Raw genomic sequence first — 8,987 nt, 5'->3', positions numbered from 1 at the left:
CTTGTGTGTTTCCTCATTGTTTCTTGTGTTCTTCATTATTTGATTGTGTTAATTTCATGGCTACCTTCCTTTGTTGATTAAAAAAAAATACAATAGCATTACTATAATAATTACTTTAGTGATTATTTTAGCATTATTGTTCCTAGATTATTGTTTATCGCACTATTGATCCCGAGTTACTGTTCATCCATAAAAATATTTTGTTTGTTGCTTTGTTCGTGTGAATCTTAATCAATATGAGAGCTCTAAAAATTTTACTATTTTTGAAAGATAAATAACAATGATGAAAATATTTATATTATGTGATTTTGCCAAATTTTTGGTATTCTCATTTATTAAAATGTCATTTTATATCTTAGTTAAATTTTTTATTATTAATTGCCCGATTATCGTTTGGCTAGCATTAAGTGTGAAACTTTGGAGTGGTGACGTGGAATTTAGTCTTAAGATGAAATCTAGAATATGTAGAGACGTTAAAGAAATAGAAAAATGATAGGATAATGTTGGTTGAGGGAAATTTAGTTATGGATAAGATGTTGCATGAGAATGTGACACATAGATAATTCCCCTATCACACTTTAAAGGAAAAACTAGACTTGAGAGTTCATTCTCTCTCTTCCCCCTTGAGCCAATCAAAATTTTGAGAAAGAGAGGGAGGCTTGAGAGCTCTCCATTTCCTCCTCCATCTTGCCCTTGAAAATTACTTGAAAACCCATCAACCACCAACATTTTTCTTCTTCTTTTTCTTCTTTTCTTGTTGAGAGCAGAGAGAGAGAGAGAGAGCAACCAAGAGAGAAGGGACACCATCCATCTTTCTCCTTGTGGATTTGTGGAAGAAATCACCAAGCAACCTAGAAGATTTGACCTTTCTTGAGGAAATTTGAAGGGGTAAAGCTTGGAAGAAAGTTTTGAGATTGAATCACACTAGATCTAGTTAGATCTTGAGGTAAGAACCAAAAATCACCCTTAATCTTTAATTTCTAGCCATTAAAATGTTAGATTCACTTGATTTAAGTAAGATCTATGGTAGATCTAGCAAATTTCTTGAAGTTATACCACTAGATGTTCTAGTGGTTAAAATACTAGCATAGCTCTTAATTTGTGGGTTGGATTTACTTGAAAATTTTTCATTGATAACCAAGGACTAATGATTGATGAAACCCATATAGATTTGAGTGAGTTTTTGTTAGTTAAATAGTTGTTTTATTGGTGAAATTCTTGAGAAATTTTTGGATGGGCTAGCCGAATGAAGAGGGTTAATTTTCAACCTTCATTTTCCACATTTTTTGTGTTCTTTTTGACTAAATTTCACTCAAGTGACTTGGTATTATGTTAAACTATGATTATATGTTGAATTGGAGTTGAAAGTTAGGAACTTTAACGGCTAAAAGTCACTTTGTTTCACTATTTTTGGGCTAAAAACTATTCGGGTAGCATTGGTGAACTCGAGACTATTTTGCCCTTGATTTTGTGTTTTCACGCATCGAATTTTGAGGAAAACTATTTTAGATATACATTATTTTCATAACTCGAGCTTACGTGTCGAGTTCAAGTGAATTGGGTTTAGTGTCGCGAATTGTTGGGGCGAAACTTATTGTCTCTCTTTACGTCTTTATAGGAGTGATTGAAAACTGTGATACTGATCCTAACTTGGAATCGGAGCTTTGATATATTGGTGAGTTCCCATGCATGTTATTTGCCTTGAATTTGCAAATGTGAACTTGATGTTGTGATTGAGATGAATAGTATTTTGCATTGTTGTGATGTCGCCGGAGGTGTTATCCCATTGACGATAAATGATTGAGTGTGCATCTTAATTCTTGGAAATTCCTAAATCCTATAGGTAAGTCTGTCAATTCGAGTCAGTCATGGGACTTGGTTGAGGAGATTTGACGAGTCATAGGAGAGTGTTTTATATTCACTGGACTTGGCATTTAGACTTGTCCCTTTTGAAGTGAAAACTATGATACGCTCGAGCAATACCAATTTTAAGTGTTTTAGAGTTCGGGCCCGGTAGGGGGAGTGGTTGGAAGAAGAATGAAGTAAGTGGAGTTCTATTTAGTGATAAAACTTGAAAGTCGACGGAGTGTCGACTATGTGAAATAAGATCAAGATTCGTGAAAATTGGCTCCTGAGAGCCACCCGTATCCTACCCCTTGATGTTGTTAATCGCTTTATTTACTCGCTTTAAATTGTGAATTTGAAGTGTAATTTGAACTGTTCTATGTGACTGTATGTCTTTTTGGGAACTCGCTGGGTTTTAGCTCATTCTTTCCAATTTGTTTTCCTTAGCAGGAATTGAGAAGCCGAGTGACGCCGCTGTCAGTTAGGATGTGACCCTATTTCTTTTGTATCTGGTTTTGGGTTGTTAAATTTTGTATTCGATATTTTGGAAGTTTGTAAGACGAATTTTGATTGTATTTGAAGTACATTGGATCGTATTTCGTTAGTTGGGTTGTAAGCTGAATTTAGTAATGTTATAAGCTATGGAATTGATATTTAAGTACTTTGGAAGTATTTTATTCAATTGTATGAATGAGTCCTGGCGCGAGTTGGGCAGGCAGCCTGCCGAACCCTTTGGTTTACTCTAGGGGAAGGTGGAGCTGTCACAGGTGGTATCAGAGCTATAGGCCTCAAATCTTTGTAGTGTATCCTATGCTTGAAGTTTAGGATGCCGGACTATGGGATTAATTGAATAGTACATGAACTGGAGAACCTTCTGTATCCTAGTGGTTGAAGAGAAATGTTACTTGAGAGTTTCTTATATGGGATTTTTGGAAACAAAACTGAGTAATTATACGGTGTTATATCGAAAGGAAACATTATGTGAGAGATTAGTAGTGAAAGATTGAATGAGTTTTGAATTATCTTTGTACTTGTAGGAATGAAGGAATCGGTGCAAATATTGGTATTAGCTATCGGAGATAAGAAACCGAGATTTGCTAGTTAATTCCACATATGATGGTTTTGAACCAAAATAAAAGAGTTGTCAAAGGAATAAAACACATTTTTCACCTATTTACCTACTGGAAAAGTTCCGCTTTGAAAAAAAAAACTAAGATGTACTAGTTTTATTTCCAAACAATGGTTGAAAATAACACCTATGTGCTCCAAGTACTTTATAACATACCAATCTTGACAAGTATGTGAATTTCACTTGATTTTTAAAATTAGAAATTAGTGAGCAATTGATGAGTTTTGTTGGATTTTTATATATGTTGGACCCAAGAAAGAGGTTGAAGTTTTCTAACCAAGTCTCTCAATTCTTGATTGTACATTGATATATTCTCGCACCTAAATTTGCCTATGCTTTGAACAAGCAATCCTCGAGTTTTTGGAAGAATTGCGAACTTGGGCTCTGGTAATGTAAATCCTAGGTTTGATAAGATTTTGTTACTTTGATTGCTCTTCTTACGTTTAAAAAAAAAAAGCTTATTCGAATTTGAAAATGAAATTCTTGGTTTTCAAAGAGAGAGCCTATCTTCAGGTGTAAGAACTGAGGGAGTTTTGAAGATGCAGAGTGATCGCATCCGAGAGCCTAAAATTAGTGTGATCGAGGAGCAAGAGTGTACTAATGAATTCGTGGATAGTTCTAGGAGTTCCATAACTGGATTGACTAAAGGGAAAGATAGCTAACAGATAAAATGAAGAGGCTAAAGTTTGATAAAGTGTAATGGCGAAGGTTAGGACATGAAGGATTTGAGTGCTAGATCTAAGGCTGAACAAATTGAAGAGATTGAAATTATGAAGATTGTCGTGGCCTAGGCGAGTAAATCCCTGGTTAGGGTTTCTATCGATGGTGGATCGATTTGAAATTTGATGCTTGTCTTGAATGTGTATTATGCTAGCACTACAGACTTGCTTAATTTCTGATACATTTGGACTTGTTATATGTTTACTTGTACCTGTTGTGATCACATGCATCAATCTTGTGAAATCTGATAATTGTACTTTGGATTAAAATTGACTAGTATTGCATCTATGATTACGTGATCCTTGCCTTTTTATACCTATATTGCCTTAGACTTGTGTGAGAAATGGAAACCAGAGAATGGCATTGAGCATATAGATAGTACAGGAGTACGGTTTAAAGATATATGTTGAATACATTGGTGTCTGATCATGATGTGAGTTAGTCATTGTTTGGGATGCGAAATAACTTGATGATTCACTTTAGTCCATGAGACGAATGAATGTTAGCAATGATGACTTAGTACTCTATTTACGCTTGAACATAATGGTATGTGTATGAAGATAATCCGAGTTTAAGAGTTGTAAACTTTTACTTATGTGTTGGTGAAAGACTTTTGTCCTATGATTAGTAATTAAGGTTCAATGATCCAAGAGTAAAGGGAATGTAAATTGGTTCTTCGAGTCTTAGATATAACCTAGATAGTTTATGGGAAGAAATTTAATCTATCTTTTGACAATACCTGACTTTAGAAAAAAAAAACTCAGTACTTCATATTTAAAACCTTCTATTCTAGTTTTATCTGCTACGTGTGAAGTTTGACAAAAAAAAATGATGATAAATTCAAAAATTTTTCATTCGATAATATATTTCTTTGTCTTTCTACACTTTTTAAATACTGATATTTAAATTTGCTATAAATGTGCTTGTAAAATTAATTTAGAATTTTCGATCTTGTTTTTCTTTTTTAAGTTATTTGGGTAATTCTCTTGTGCGATATTTTCATGAAATTTGAGTTATTAAGATCGTATCTTTTATAAAAGAAAAGGTTTTAACCAAGTATTTTATGTCATCTCCATCTTACCTTTCCACTTTAGAATTAACTAAGAGAGTCTCTTTGCAAACAACTAAGAATTTAAGAATTTATTCTTACGAGCGTTATTCTGAAAATTTTATGTCCTTCTCTTAAAAAAAAACTTCAAACATTTTGATTTTTGTTATAAAGCTATATTTTTTCTTTGTGGAGAGGAATGAATCCAAGAACCTTATTATATCTGATGTAAGGTTTGAATTTATCGGAGTAAGTGACTAGGGGACTATGATAAGATATTATTGACTTTAAGGTTTATCGTTTAGTGTTTTGATATTTGTATACATTTGTATGGAACTGGATGTGATTTGTTTTTAAGTTATTGATTACTTGAGGTTTCTTTCTAACCGTTTTGAAAGATTAATGGGGTTAAGGCCCAGTAAGACAAAATTATTGCATTGTTAAGATCTTATAGAATTTGATATACTAGACATTAAAGTTCATTGAGAGTACTTAGGGACCATTGGGATATTGAAGTAAGGATTACATGATTTGTTCTTGGATTGGAATACGTAGATTGACAAATTTTTTGAGGTGATCTTTATTACTTATGATTGGCTTATTAATGAGGTAATTGAATTAGCGAAAACGCGTGAAAAGATTATCATCTTTCTCCTCGTGAAAAGATTAAGAATACATGACTTACGTGATATCTAGTGTGGAATAGGTTTTACAATTCTTAAGAGCGGGATGCAGAAGAGATATCTGGAATTTTCGATTTAAGGTATGAATTTCGAGAACAAAATTCTTTTAAGGGGAGAAGGATGTGAGAGTTCTAAAAATTTTACTATTTTTGAAAGATAAATAATAATGATGAAAATATTTATATTATGTGATTTTGCCAAATTTTTTGTATTCTCATTTATTAAAATGTCATTTTATATCTTAGTTAAATTTTTTATTATTAATTGTCCGGTTATTGTTTGGCTAGCATTAAGTGTGAAACTTTGGAGTGGTGATGTAGAATTTAGTCTTAAGATGAAATCTAAAGCATGTAGAGATTTTAAAGAAATAGAAAAACGATAGGATAATGTTGGTTGAGGAAAATCTAGTTATGGATAAGATGTCGCATGAGAATGCGACATATAAGCGAGTAGGTTAGGTGGTCCCCCTACCACACTTTAAAGGAAGAAACTAGACTTGAGAGTTCATTCTCTCTCTTCCCCCTTGAGCCAACCGAAATTTTGAGAGAGAGAGGGAGGCTTGAGAGCTCTCCATTTCCTCCTCTATCTTACTCTTGAAGATCACTTGAAAATCTATCAACCATCACCATTTTCTTCTTCTTTTTCTTCTTTTCTTGTTGAGAGCCGAGAGAGAGAGAGAGAGAGAGAGAGAGAGAGAGAGAGAGAGCAACCAAAAGAGAAGGGGCACCATCCATCCTACTCCTTGTGAATTTGTGAAAGAAATCACCAAACAACCTAGAAGATTTGACCTTTCTTGAGGAAATTTGAAGGGGTGAAGCTTGGAAGGAAGTTTTGAGATTGAATCACACTAGATCTAGTTAGATCTTGAGATAAGAACCAAAAATCACCCTTAATCTTTAATTTCTAGCCATGAAAATGATAGATTTACTTGATTTAAGTAAGATCTATGGTAGATCTAGTAAATTTCTTGAAGTTATACCACTAGATGTTCTAGTGGTTAAAATACTAGCAGAGCTCTTGATTTGTGAGTTGGATTTACTTGGAAATTTTTCTATTGATAATTAAGGGCTAATGATTGATGAATCCCATATGGATTTGAGTGAGTTTTTATTGGTTAAATGGTTGTTTTATGGGTGAAATTCTTGAGGAATTTTTGGATGGGCTAGCCGAATGAAGAGGGTTAATTTTCAACCTTCATTTTCCACATTTTTGTGTTATTTTTGACTAAATTTCACTCAAGTGACTTGGTATTATGTTAAACTATATTTATATGTTGAATTGGAGTTGAAAGTTATGAACTTTAACGGTTAAAAATCACTTTATTTCACTATTTTTGGGCTAAAAACTATCCGGGCAGCATTGGTGAACTCGGCACTGTTTTGCCCTTAATTTTGTGTTTTCACGCATCGAATTTTGATGAAAACTATTCTAGATACATATTATTTTTATAACTCGAGCTTACGTGTCGAGTTCAAGTGAACTGGGTTTAGTTTCGCGAATTATTGGGGCAAAACTTATTGTCTTTCTTTATGTGTTTATAGGAGTGATTGAAAACTGTGATAACGATCCTAACTTGGAATCGGAGCTTTGATATATTGATGAGTTTCCATGCATGTTATTTGCCTTGAATTTGCAAATGTGAACTTGATGTTGTGATTGAGATGAATAGTATTTTGAATTGTTGAAGTGTTGTGATGTTGTCTGGGTTGTTATCCCATTGACGATAAGTGATTGAGTGTGCATGTTAATTCTTGGAAATTCCTAAGTCCTATAGGTAAGTCTGTCAATTCGAGCCAGCCATGGGACTTGGTCGAGGGGATTTGACGAGTCATAGGAGAGTGTTTTATATTCACTGGACTTGGCATTTAGACTTGTTCCTTTTGAAATGAAAACTATGGTATGCTCGAACAATACCCATTTCAAGTGTTTTGGAGTTCGGACCTAGTAGGAGTCGTTGGAAGGAAAATGAAGTAAGTGGAGTTCTACATAGTGATAAAACTTGAAAGTCGACGAAGTGTCGACTACGTGAAATAAGATCATGATTCGTAGAAATTGGTTCCTGAGAGCCACTCATATTTTACCCCTTAATGTTGTTAATCACTTTATTTACTCGCTTTAAATTGTGATCTTGAAGTGTAATTTGAACTGTTCTATGTGACTGTATGCCTTTTTGGGAACTCGCTGGGCATTAGCTCATTCTTTCCAATTGTTTTCCTTAACAGGAATTGAGAAGCCGAGTGGAGCCGCTGTCAGTTAGGATGTGACCCTATTTCTTTTGTATCTGGTTTTGGGTTGTTAAATTTTATATTCGATATTTTGGAAGTTTGTAAGACGAACTTTGATTGTACCTTAAGTACGTTGGATTGTATTTTGTTTGTTCAGTTGTAAGCTGAACTTAGTTATGTTATAAGCTGTGGAATTGATATTTAAATACTTTGGAAGTAATTTATTCGATTGTATGAGTGAGTCCTAGCGCGAGATGGGTAGGCTGCCCGCCGAACCTTTTGGTTCGCCATAGGGAAAGGTGGGGCTGTCACATAATCCTAGTTGAATCTTGCAAATTTTGTGATTGCTTTTGTTTCTTTCCTAATCCTAATCATATTGATACTCCTTGTATTGGATTATTTCCAAATCGAATTAGGGAAATATAGCCTTATTTTTCAACAATCTTTAGATGTCTAATTCCTAATTTAATTATGAAATTGGAGTCTGAATTTTCCAACATTAAATCACCTCCTTCTTTGAAAATTTTGCATCGTTAGTTCTTGAAATTTCCTTCTTGTATTGTTGTCCAAATTTCCAGCCTTATTCTTTCACTTTCTAGGCCATAATTGAGCTGTTTATTGGCTGGTGTATATTCACTAAATCCTTGAGAAACCAAATCTTGAGTGAATTCAAGACATCAAGACATTGAATGAGTGTGAGACTATAAAAAGTGAGTGTAAACATGGGTGCTTGAGGTATACACATAAGGTTGAGAATGTGAGGTATTATTTCTAACCTATTTTGTAGGAAACTATGTCGAGCAAGGAAGATTCGAATTCCCATCTAGTTGACTCAAAGTTGATCATGGACGCCATGAAAGGAGAGATGAGGCGATTGATGCAGATAGAAATATTATCCATCTTTAACCGCCTAGATCGGATTGAGAATTATTAGGAGCAGCTGTCCAAACATAAGAGTCACACTCCAAAGCATGTAAAAGCAAAACGTCAGAAGTTAGAGGAGGCGTGATGACCCCACCTCCCCCTAGGGTGTACTTTAGAGGTTAGCGGACCGCCTGCCCAACTCTCGTCAGGATTCACTCACTCACATTAACTTCGGAGATAACATTAACTCCAAAGTAAGTACGAAATTCCCCAAGAAAATATTACAAAGCATCCAACTTCACAAAATATTCATACTTAGGTGCACAACTAAACGGATCAAAATACAATTAGTTCAATCTATTCCCTAAGTATAAATAGGAGGCAATTACTTAAAATGAGGACTATAACTTTCGAACTTACTATTCTTTGACTACCAAATCAATGACACCAAAATTCTTCAATATAACATTTAT

This window comes from Coffea arabica, chromosome 7e (assembly GCF_036785885.1).
Source record: "Coffea arabica cultivar ET-39 chromosome 7e, Coffea Arabica ET-39 HiFi, whole genome shotgun sequence".
Classification (NCBI taxonomy): Eukaryota; Viridiplantae; Streptophyta; class Magnoliopsida; order Gentianales; family Rubiaceae; genus Coffea; species Coffea arabica.
The sequence above is the reverse complement of the archived record's forward strand: the minus strand, read 5'-3'. Positions refer to the sequence as shown.